This window comes from Rhinolophus ferrumequinum, chromosome 7 (assembly GCF_004115265.2).
Source record: "Rhinolophus ferrumequinum isolate MPI-CBG mRhiFer1 chromosome 7, mRhiFer1_v1.p, whole genome shotgun sequence".
In the NCBI taxonomy this organism is placed as follows: Eukaryota; Metazoa; Chordata; class Mammalia; order Chiroptera; family Rhinolophidae; genus Rhinolophus; species Rhinolophus ferrumequinum.
Window position 1 is genome coordinate 56601676 of NC_046290.1, and position 9738 is coordinate 56611413.

Below are 9738 nucleotides of genomic sequence, written 5' to 3' on the forward strand. Positions count from 1 at the left end.
TATCTTAGCACTATGGAAAGAAAGAATTTCAGGCCCTACTCCCATCTCCCTCTCTGCAGCCTCAAATTTTAATTACTTTTTAGTTCTAGCTCTCCCTTTGTAAGAAAACTGTGCAAAAGAGTAGCTATTTGTTTCATATTTTACTAGAATGGGGGCAGAGGGTGGGAATGGGTAGGGGGTATAGCACCAATAAACCGTCTGAGATTCTTAGGCATATATATCGCTATAAAATATGATTATAGTCATGAAAATCAGCAGTTTCCCAGTTGCCAGACTATAACAACAACAGCAGACAATAAAAAACCCTAGGTGAGGAAGTGGGGCCAAAAGTAATATTTGTTGTATTCCTGTTCTGAGTTAAATACTGTGTTAGATTACCAGTATGCTCTATTAAATTTAGTGTTTAAAAAAATTCGAAAAGTAAAGCTCGGGGAGGTTGAGTGATTTCCCTGGTTTATTATGGCCAGCCAACAACAGAATTAGTATTCTGAAGTCAGTCTGACCCCCAAATCGTGCTCACATCCCCACAGTGTGCCTGAGAAGGCCAGGGTGGTCAGTTCTGCTGCACAAATGTGTTCAAAACAATCAAGAGAACCAAGGAGTCATATTTGTCTGAATTAAACAACTCAATTTACAAACCATTTAACTTTACTGTAAGGTGGAACATAGGATTTCAAAAGAAAAGGAGAAGAACAAGGAGACGAAACTGAGTTTCAGCAAAGAAAGCAAGTGAGTGATTAAAAATAAATCTTTCGGGATTCACTCCCTCAGGCAAGAAAAATAATTTTTTTTTTCAATCCTGTTTAACCCAAAGTAATCTGAGTTATTTAAAGTATTATAACCACTGGTGACAAGCCAGAGAGTTTATTATGTCCTTTCATAAGCAAGGACTTCTCAGAAGCAGGAAATGCATGTGAAAAGGGACCTAGTTATCCACATTAAAATGTGCAACTTTCTGTTATGTATGGAGAGGATCCCATATCTGCACCTCATGGGTGTTGGGAGTGCCACCCTACGCAGTCTAGACTGGGAAGTCTACTCTCCATGCTGGCTGGGAAAGCAGGGTAGTTTCAGTTCTAGTGGGCACTAAAAAACCTAAGTGGAGTTATAAAGCCAGAGAGAAATTTGCTTACCATCCAAGCCAATACTTGACTTACAAATGAGGGTCAGGGTCTTTAGACAGAATCCCAGATTAGAAAGCTCAAGATTTCAGAAATTCAACTATTCCTCCAAAATAAATGCATAGTTTCATTTGCAAAGTAGGGCATCATTACCTAAAGATACAGCATCTGCAGAAATACTTACTTAGCAGCTAAATCACAAGGCCTTCCTTAGAGCTTCCTTTAGGCTAGAAATAGTCCTTGCTTAACCAGCTGGCCTGAAAAACTAGTGACAAACATAAAAACCAAAAGAACCGCAGAGCTTATTCTATCCCTTCATCTACTTGGAAGACTATCTGCAGTACTTTTATGAGATGGGGGTTATAAATCTGATGGAAGGAGGACATAACTGGATTTTTTTCCTGTGTGGCATGTTTTAGCACCTGCAAATACCTACCGTTCTAGTTAATCAAATGTAAAACTTTTTCTTCAACTGTTTCTTAAATTGCTGGCACTATTTGCAAAGATCGTGACAGCTATGACTTACTCAGTGGCCTCAGCTCTGCCAGCAGTGAATCCAAGCAGGCCACAGACACTGGGAGGTGTCGGCTCCGCCCATAACCACAGTGTCTGGGTCCAGGGAGCACTGGGTGATGCTGACTTCCAGGTGGCCTAAGAGGTGTTAAAGAAGGACATCTTCACTATCCTGGTTCTAGAAACACGCTTCAGAAGCTCCCATTCCTGCTGTCCTCCCTGTGTCATATTGTTTTCCTAATTTATTTTATTTGCCAATAAAGTAAATATTTCCGTGTAAATATATGCTATACTGATTATAAAGGAAAAAAATAAGCTTATATCATAGGTATCCCTCTGATTTACAGCAAGTTGTATTTTATATTCACACATGAGCACATGAAAAGAGACAATAATTGGGCAACAAATTATCTGTAAAAAATATATATTATTTCTTATTCACTTTGACCTAAGTATAAAGTCAGAAAGACTCATTTAACAGAGCTTGCTAGAATCACTCAAATCATTATATTTTTAAGGAGCTCTCATCATATGAAAGATACTGTCATAGATGCTCAGGAAATAGGAAGATCTATGAAATAAAAACTGTGGTCCCATGGATTCTGGCCTGTGTAAAATTAACAAACACACACTTCAAATTTAGTGCAGGTCAGTATATAAAATGTACACTGCACACCTGCCACCTGTATTAATATGGCCCATGAGCTAAGACTTTTTTTTATATTTTTAAATGGTTGAACAAAATTCAAAAGAAGAATCATATATCATGACACTTGAAAACGATTTGAAAGTTAAATTTCAATGTGCACAAAGTTCTATTGGAATACAGTTACACTCATTCCTTCACATTTTGTCCTTGTCTGTGTTCATGACACAGTAGCAGCGTTGAATGGTTTTTACAGAGACATATGGCCCAGAAAGGCTGAAATATTTACTATCTGGCCCTTCACAGAAAAAAATGTGTCTATCCCTGGCCTACAGGATCAAGGAAAGCTTTATAATTGACCTATATATTGAACCAAACCCCCAAAGATATGGCAGAATTTTACTGGTAAAATGGTGAGGAAGTGTGTTTTTTCAAGAAAAGAATGAACAAAGCATAGCACTAGGAAGACACATGGCTTATTCCGAAGGTACTAAATATATTAGTGTTGCTGGGGTGCAGGTAAGACGAGGACATACACTGAAAAGACATATCAGGTGTGGCTTGAGGAGAGTGAAAATTGTTTCCCCCCACCCCTACCCCTAAACCACTTTCATTTTCACGTGGAAAATAAAAACCAATTAAGGTTTTTTAAGACCAAAGAGTGATGTATTTAAAGGAAAGTTTTTCGAACAAATAATTTGGTAACAATATGTAGAATGGATAGGAGGTTGGTGAAAAGAGGATGAAAGAAAGATAAGGAAGACTGAAAACAAGATCCTTAAATAGTTCTATCAGTAAAGAAGGAAGACAGAGAACCATGTGGCTGCCTCACTGATGTCTGTATATCCAGAGATCCACATAGAGGACACACTTAATATATCCTGCTTGGATAAATACACAGATGCATGAAAGGAGGGAGAGAGAAAGCGAGTTAGGGAGGAAAAATAGATTGATAGATTTTGTCAACTGACTCAGGGAAGTAAAGAATAAACACATGAACCAAGTTCAGTGTTTAGCTGTAGCCCTGTAGAGGTTTAGGCAACAAAGAGGCATACACAAAAAAATGTCTAGCAGCAGTCGGAAATGGGAGGTGTTAGCTCTGGAGCAAGATAAGAACGAAGGTACAGATCAGAAGCCTCCGTCCATTCCTTCAAAAATCAGCCACTGTGAGTCTGACAGTCCAAACAAGCTTCTCAGGAATAATTGCTCCAAGCTTATTACACTTTGATTTACTTTAGGGTGGGGATGCAACTTTCTAAACCTTCAAGAGAAAGTTATAAAGACAGGATCTGACACTGTGCCTAGCAGTTTGCAAGGTGTCCTAAAAGTATCCTTATTAACATATCAATCATTGGCCTCAGAGATTTCACACCCATGTCATTATTTCCATCAATAACAGAGAGAGAGAGATACAGAGACAGACAGAGACAGAGACATTCTGTTATTTGCAGATGCTTGCTTGTGGAAAATTATGAGGTAGACTAGGTGAATGTAAAAAATACTGGTTTCATTTTTTTCCCTCACCCGGTTATCTCTTGAGTCTGAGAAATGGGTTTTAAAAAGTGTGCTTATATATGTTCTGTACATATTTGTAAAGCTGCCCTGGATCACTTTCCTGATCATGCCCATTTCCAGCAATTATCATTTTAAATTATGTTTTAACAATTAAATGACTCCAAGGAACCCAGAAAAGGGCATATAGAAATTTCACGGTGTGACACAATTTCTATGAACTGCACTGAAACCAGAGGTCTACAATAAATAAAAAAGTGGCTTTTATCTCTAGCAAACTTGTGGACATATGCATATATCTACAGAAACCTGTAGGCAGTTCCACATTTACTGATGAACATTGCCGTTCTTGAAATCTATGCTTAGCGATGGAATGTAAAAGGATCTCTCTGTGTTTTATAAGCAGCATTATCAGAACAAAGGCATGCGGGGAATGAAAACTATCTCCACGAGGGATTTATGTTCATTAAGAACTCAGAAAACACAGAATCTGCACCTGCTACAAGATAATATTGGGCTTACAAAGCAAAACAAAGATTTCAGCACAAAGCTAAAGATATTTACACTAGTTGGAATATTTACCAAACTAAGTCATGAGAAAATTAAAACCGAAATGACTTCTTATGAAGGCACCCAAAGTCCCGAAGAGTAAGACACTATTAGATACAAAGAATTTAGATTTGTGCCGGAAAACAATAGAAAAGATACTATAGATCAGATTACAAAGGAAGGAAGGGTGGAACAGGCTCTGCCAGTTCTTACTATTCATTCTGCCCACATACACATCTTACACTAAGTTTTCTATTTTTAAATGAGGCAGAAAAGGCCTCAGATTCTACACTCTGGTAGTCCTGTTATGAATAACACTGAGATCCTCAAGGATAGCAACCAAAACTTAAAATGGTTTTCTAGGTCTTTATCTACAGCGTGCTATATATGACAGTGTCCTTGCTGTCCCCAATATTATGACCCTTCATGTAACTGAGGGCCCTCCTGTCGGATTTATGACTGTGACAACGAAATGAAGACGAATCCCCAAAGCTGACTACTGAAGCTCATAGAATATTAGGGTAGGAACTAAGCAGTGTGCATATTCCTCTTTCAGTGCTCTTATTATTTTCAGTAATAACACCTTGAATTTAAATAGTAGCTTTCCTCCAAGGAACACAGAATGTTTTCATATATGTAACTTTACTCAGCCTTACTACTTCCCTATAAATAAAGGAAAGTAAGGACTTGTTAATTCCATTTTAGATGGAAGAACTGAAACAGTAAGTTAATAATAATAAATATGATGCCAAAATATGTATGACCTTTTAACCTAGAGTTTTTAATTCACAATCCCATCATCTAAAGGCTAAATTATAATTATAACAAAATTTATCTCTGGTGGTGGCTTTTTCTTGGTTCTTGGAAAATAGCCTAAAGAATTAAAGGTAATTCCTGATTCCAGGTTTCAATACAAATAATCTTTATTGAGAAATAACAAGCCAAATATTTGCAACACTGTCATTCTAATGTCAAATTTTCTAATGTAACATATAGTATTTTACTGTATAAGGATTAAGTATTTAAGTCTAGTTGCTATCCTGTATCTAGTGACTTTCAGTTTTCAGTTTTCCAGTTTTTATGACTAAGGAATCATCTTAAAAAGAGAGAGAGATCTCAGGTTTTCTTAAACCCTGAGCAAGTTCTTAAGAGCAAACAGAAAATGTAGAGTCATATTAATTGTGAATGTGCTACTTCACGGGTCAAAAAATACTTCTTACACATGGCTGTTGAAGAACCAAAGCTGTCTGCATACAGGCACGAAGGTGTCGAAACAGAAACAAAAGGGGGGAACAGGAGATGCTGCACAGAAAAAGGAACGGGGCTTCCTTACAGAAAACATTTTAGAAGAGAGAGAAGGGCAAGAGGTTTATGACTGAGACGTATGAATGAACAGGACAGGTTGCATGTGGGAATAAGCATAAAGGTATATTTGAAAAGAAAACGCTATTACAAATGTGTTTAAGATCCAAAGAGATCCTTTGTAGGAAATCTCTTGACAAAGACTGATTTATGATTGTTGTGTGACAGGCATTGTGTTAAGTACTTTCCATATATTATTTTGTTTGATTCTTACTACTCTCAATATAGGTGTTGTTTTGCCCAGTTTACAGATGAGGAATTGGGTTATGAGATGTCACCTGACTTGCCACAGGTCACACTGCTATTAATTGATAGAATCAGAGCCTTGCTCTTAACCGCTCTACCATGATGACTAATTTTGAGAAAGAAAGATTAAACCTGTGAGAAAAACTAAGCAGGACTTTTTCTCAAGCATTTTATCTCTCACACCATTTCCTTTATGTTTCCTTTTTTCTCTTGAACTAAAATACTCCACCATTTACGAAGGCAAGGGGTGGGTCAGAGAAACATGCACATGTTATACCTATTACTCATGTCTCAGAGGAACCTGAAGGGCAACTCTGCCTGTGTATTCCTGAGCAGAGGCGTCATTAAGAATTTCTAGTGCCTGAGTGAGCTCCAAGTTTTATACTTCACCCCAGCCCATTTTTCTTTATACCGATTATAGAACTAAATATCCTCTCTCTCTCTCTCTCTCTCTCTCTCTCTTTCTCTCTCTGTCACACACACATTCACACGCAAACACACATGCACACACATACACACACACACACACACACACACACACACACACACACACCAAACCCCAAGAAGTCAAGAACAGTCATGGTACCCATCATGTGCAGATCTACATATATAATAAAAACTGTGGCCGGCTCTGCACCCTATCTGGTTTTGTTTCTGCTGGGTTCAGCTGTTTCCACCCTAGTACAAGCATCATTTTGCCATCATTGAAGAGAAATAGCATATTCACATCAGTTCCCAATGACCCAATAGAATAACGTGCTGCCATCAAAAAGTTAACTGTCAGGGAGGTGGCCAGTTAGCTCAGTTGGTTAGAGCATGGTGTGGGTAGCACCAAGGTTGCTGGTTCGATGTTCCCATGGACCACTGTGAGCTGCGCCCTCCTTAAAAAAACATAAATAAATAACTGCCAATCAAATCTGTAACAATCTCTAAATTAGGTACTGTATACAAAGCCAATCACAGCCTTTCTTTTTCCCCTACTTTATCTTCCACTCTTCTCACACGCCACATTAACATCCTCCATATGAATTATTTTCCAATCCATAAATATGCTATGCTCTTTCATGATTCTGGGTCTTTTAAAATGTTCTTTTTCCCTGTGTGCTTTTTCTTCTCCGAGACAATTGGCAAATTTCTTACCCTTCAAGTCCAGCTCAAAAGCCCACTTCTTCAGAAATCCTCTATTCTATATTAATTTTCCCCTTCTCTACTCCCATGAAATTTTAGAATGCTTCTATTGTAGTACATATTATTTTACATATAGAATTTATTCGCATGTTTATCTCCCTCAGTGAATCTGTGAATTCCACCCCCCTAGAACAGTGCCCAACATGTGGTAAACATTAGATGGTTACTGGGTAGTCTGTGAGTGAATGAAGGAACAAGCATAAGAATCTATACTTTTCCTCAAATCCCTTAAAGTTTTAGTTTACACTTGTAAGTTTATGCATGTACTTTCATGTTATTAACAATTGTTCTCCATGAATTGAAGTAAAAGCTGTAAATGTGGATATTTATCCAATAGAAAAAAATTCTACTTGAGGTCAGTGGGACTAGAATTGGTGAGCGCACAGGACCCAAGCTCAAGAACCAAAAAGATGTGGAGGAACGGGAAGGGAGGATAAAGGGCAGCATACTAACTGGGTAGCTCTTATCATTACGGACACCAACAATAGCTCTGATTTATATTCAGTTGCTTACATTAAAGGGTAGTCTTGATTTCTTGGTCAATTTTCCTTTCAGGTGACAGTGCTTGGCTTTCTGGCCCTTGACGGTAGTGAGCCCTTCTGCTGAGTCATTTGTTGCAGTTCTCTCTGGCATCAAGTCCTCTACAGAGAATGTATTTCCTCTTCCTAGTCTTCAACATTGTTTTCTCGATAAATTCGGCAGCTCTTGTCGTTATAGTGTCTAAGTACCCTTATAAATTACAAAGGGTGGTTAATGAACGTTTTGTCTAAAATGTTTTCATGTTATAGCCTGTTTTATTCTCAATACATAATCTTAGATTAAGACTTAAGAATAAAGGGGTGAAAATATATATATATACTTTAAAGAGCAAGAACGTTTGAAGTATAAGATATTTGTGTTCATTGAGTTTATATTCACAACAAAAACATCCAACATGTTAAGTGAACAGAATTTACGGGGGGGAAAATTGAGTAATAGAAATATCTTATTAAAGGTATTTCAATAATCCATTCAACCAGCATATGCTGGACACACTGCTATGTGCAGGTAATAAAGTCAAGTAACAGAAATTTCCTAACTTCTAGTTGGTTGTAATCTATAGGAAAGGCTCTAATCATAACGTGAAGTGATAAGAGAGAGAATAGAGATAATCTGTGCAATTGGTATAAATCTCCCCTGACAAATTTACATGCACAAGAAAATATATTTATTATCTTTTCTAATTATTGTTGATTATTTTTTACACCAAATCACCATCTTCCAGGCCAGAAAAAAAAATTGACTTGGTAATTCTTACTTCTTTCTCCTCTATTCTTTTACCTGGTGTTTGGAATGAGAGAGGAAGGAAGGTGAAGGGCTTGGCATCCTTTGTTTGCCCTGTACGTAGGACTCCTGGGGCTCATGGGCCTTGGACCACCTCTGCGTTCTGCGAGAGAAACAAGAAGTTTTCACATGGCTGCAGATGGCTTTCTCTTCCTAAATTTCCCTAGGCAGCCAGTCCTGAAGGTTTAGCCATAGAGAAGCAGAATCGTGAATTATTTAAAAGGCTGACTTGGGCATCACTTGGACTCACATCCTGGACAGGCGATATCTGCAAGACTTCACGCAAAATTTTTTCAATTTCCTAAGCTTCAGATTTTCATCTACAAAGGACAGATGTGTATGTTATCTACTTCATACATTTGTGAGGGCAAAAGGAGGTAATTTATATAAAGTGCTTAGCATAATACCTGATACATAATATCTGTTCAGAAACAGCTGCTATCATTATCATTGCTATTGTTGTTGTTGTTATTACTGACTTCGATCATGCTTAGGGAATACTAGGTCCTCTCTGTCCCTGGGACCTATACATCTATTTTCCTTCCTCCCTTCCCCAGGCCAGGGAAATCTTTTTCATCTGGGAGAGGTCCTATGTTCTCCACCATTTTTCCCTAGATGCTCCACCTCCAGTTGCACACTATTTTATCTTGATAGTTTTTCCTTTGGTCATCTATCAAAATGTCCTCAATGTAGTTTTTTGGGAAGAAGGGGACTTCTTTTCCTAAAACTTTCCTAGGAAAAGAATAGCGGGGAGGGAAATGGGGGAAAATACAGAAAGAAAAATGAATCATTAATTGTGTCTGAAAGTATTACACACTGATGAAAAGTGGTATGAGGACATTACAAAAGAAAAAGTTAACTCCCACTGGGGAAAGCAGAGAAAGGCCTAGGTGACCAAACTACACCCTGAAAGATGACTGCATGTTCACTATGGCAAAGAGGGGTGGGAACGTGCCTTCCTCACTCTTCTGTAGACTGTCTGTGGGAAGGGACAAATTCTGTTTTGTTCTCCAAAATATCTCTAATAATGCTGGGTACCTGACATATCATAGGCATATAATATATTTTGCTGGATAAATAAAATTAATTTCTGTATGAAGAAATTAGCATGTACAAAACCATGAGCCTTAAAAAAGTTTAGATGTTCAGAGAGGTAACAGGTAGATGGAAGCATAGCTTTAGACAGTGAGGGGAGAGAGAGAGAAAATAATAGAAATAAAACATGCTATGAAACTAACCAGGATGAACTCACTGGTCTTACTAAAAAGTTTCAATTTT